The sequence below is a fragment of the Eriocheir sinensis genome, chromosome 32 (assembly GCF_024679095.1).
Source record: "Eriocheir sinensis breed Jianghai 21 chromosome 32, ASM2467909v1, whole genome shotgun sequence".
Taxonomy (NCBI): domain Eukaryota; kingdom Metazoa; phylum Arthropoda; class Malacostraca; order Decapoda; family Varunidae; genus Eriocheir; species Eriocheir sinensis.
The window spans coordinates 487,501-490,000 of record NC_066540.1 but is presented as its reverse complement, the minus strand read 5'-3'; the positions used below and the strand labels follow the sequence as shown (position 1 = coordinate 490,000).

General features: G+C 41.1%; 2 long non-coding RNA genes across 5 annotated transcripts in view; one reads left to right on the top strand and one right to left on the bottom strand.

Moving 5' to 3' along the window:
• Window positions 1-615: 615 nt before the first annotated feature.
• Window positions 616-2,500, bottom strand: part of LOC127006051 (uncharacterized) — a 2,232-nt gene continuing 347 nt past the window's right edge. Inside the window, exons 1-4 of one of the 4 annotated variants that reach the window (XR_007759026.1) lie at window positions 2,299-2,379; window positions 1,785-2,235; window positions 1,430-1,716; window positions 619-1,222 (exon numbers count right to left, since the gene is read on the bottom strand). This is a non-coding gene — a long non-coding RNA (uncharacterized LOC127006051). Of the gene's footprint in view, window positions 1,717-1,784; window positions 2,236-2,298 lie in introns of all 4 variants that reach the window. The other 3 variants (XR_007759028.1, XR_007759027.1, XR_007759025.1) reach the window with 3 other exon arrangements.
• LOC127006050 (uncharacterized) overlaps window positions 1,720-2,500 on the top strand; it is a 1,151-nt gene continuing 370 nt past the window's right edge. Inside the window, exons 1-3 of the long non-coding RNA XR_007759024.1 lie at window positions 1,720-1,820; window positions 1,889-2,207; window positions 2,271-2,500. The exon at window positions 2,271-2,500 is cut by the window's right edge and continues 38 nt beyond it. This is a non-coding gene — a long non-coding RNA (uncharacterized LOC127006050). The remainder of the gene's footprint in view (window positions 1,821-1,888; window positions 2,208-2,270) is intronic.

Genomic DNA, 2,500 nt, shown 5'->3' with positions numbered 1-2,500 from the left:
TGCCACATTCAAGACACAGATAATCAAAAGGATAAAGATTGGGGAGCAGCGACGAAGCGATCTTTTTTTTTCTGTATCCTCTTATTTTGGCCCTTGAGCTTTCTGTCTTCTGCGTTGAAAAAAAAAAAAGAAAAAAAAACTGCCAAGTCTTTACCTCATCGATTTCCATTTTTTTTTTAGCAAACTTTATCATTGTTAACTACCATTTATTATTATTATTTATTTTTTTACTTGACGCTTTTCTTCGTTTTATTTTTTGGCTGCAGAAGGGGAGGGGGGGAACCATTATAATCCAAATTCTTCCTATTACTCTGTCCTACCTCCCCCCTCCCTCCCTCCCTCTTCTTGCCTCCCTGCCCCCGTCCTTCCCTTCCAGCTCAAGGTCGGACCGGAACTAAGGACTACACAATGAAAAAAAAATTGTGGCAGGAAAACGTGTAGGTGGAACTGACCATGACTGATGACGGACTAGATAAGTAAACAAATAAATAAGATGAACAAATAAGATAAACAAATAAACAAATACAGGATATAGAGATAGAACTTATTTTTATTTATGCGGATTTTTTATTTATTTATCTACTTCTGCCCTTGAGCTGCTTCCTTAACTGCAAAAAGAAAAAAAACGATGGATAGATAAACATAATGATAGATAGCCATGCAGATAAATAGATAAAGAGTCAGACAAATACATGTTCGATCGTTAGATGATTTGATAGTTAGTTAGTTAATAGGTAGTCCAATAGTACCCTTGTATAATACCCTTAGTTAGATAGGTAGTTTAATAGTTAGACAGTTTGAATTAGTTAGTTAGTTCGTTAATTTTACTGTATTCTGTATTTGTTTATTTATTTATTTATTTGGATTATTTTTTTGTTTTTGTTTTATTTTATTTTGGTGTTTTTCTTTTTCTTTTTGTTTCTTTTTCCTGTTCTTTTCTTTATCTTTTTCTTTGTTTTCTTGCTGTTGTTTTTCTTTTTTGATGTTCTTTTATTTCATATCATCCTCTTGTTGATGTTCATTGGTCTGGGTGAGCCGCTTTCCTCCCAGAAGAGACCCACCCATGATTTTGGTGATGTTAGTTTGGGGCCGAATGGTGGATGATGTTTCTTTGTATGTTACTTTTCTTGATGTTGTTCTGTTATTGCTGTTACTTTTCTTTTGCGATATTTTTTTGCTCTTTTTTCCCCTATTTTTTGGTGTTCTTTTCTATATCATCCCTCTTTGATGTTCGTTGGTCTGGGTGAGCCTCTTTCTCCCCAGAAAAGACCCACCCATAATTTTGGTGATGTTAGTTTGGGGCCGAATGGTGGATGATGTTTCTTTGTATGTTACTTTTCTTGACCTTCTGTTATTGTTGTTACTTTTCTTTTGCGATGTTTTTTTCTCTTTTTCCCATTTTTTTGGTGTTCCTTTCTATATCATCCACTTTTGATGTTCTTTGGTCTGGATGAGCCTCTTTCTCCCCAGAAAAGACTCATCCATAATTTTGGAGATGTTAGGGCCTGAAGGTGGATGATCTGTGTTTTTTATTTTCTTTTCTTGATGTTTTGTTACATTATTTTCCTTTTTCTGGTGTTCCTTTTTATTTTCCTTTTCATTGGTGTTCCCATCACGTGGATTGTCTACGACATCTAACGAGCACCACAAGCCCCGGTTTATTGTTCGGAGTTTGCTCTCCTAGGCAGACTGCCTACCACGGCTGACGAGCTCCACCTGCCCGGGTTTATCGTTCGGAGTTTGCTCTCCTAGGCAGATTGCCCACCACGGCTGACGAGCTCCACCTGCCCGGGTTTATTGTTCGGAGTTTGCTCTCCTAGGTGTATTACCTATGGCGGCTCACGAGCCCAACCTGCCCGGGTTTATTGTTCAGAGTTTGCTCTCCTAGGTGAATTGCCTACCACGGCTAACGAACCTCACCTGCCCGGGTTTGTAATCGGAGTTTGCTCTCCTAGGTGAACTGCTTTCGCTAACGACCTCCACCTGCCCGGGTTTGTAATCGGAGTTTGCTCTCCTAGATGAATTGCTTTCGCTAACGACCTCCACCTGCCCGGGTTTGTAATCGGAGTTTGCTCTCCTAGATGAATTGCTTTCGCTAACGACCTCCACCTGCCCGGGTTTGTAATCGGAGTTTGCTCTCCTAGATGAATTGCTTTCGCTAACGACCTCCACCTGCCCGGGTTTGTAATCGGAGTTTGCTCTCCTAGGTGAACTGCTCACGCTAACGACCTGCACCTGCCCGGTTTTATAATCGGAGTTTGCTCTCCTAGATGAACTGCTTTCGCTAACGAGCTCCACCTGCCCGGGTTTATTGTTCGGAGTTTGCTCTCCTAGGTGTATTACCTATGACGGCTCACGAGCCCAACCTGCCCGGGTTTATTGTTCGGAGTTTGCTCTCCTAGGTGTATTACCTATGACGGCTCACGAGCCCAACCTGCCCGGGTTTATTGTTCGGAGTTTGCTCTCCTAGGTGAATTGCCTACCACGGCTAACGAACCTC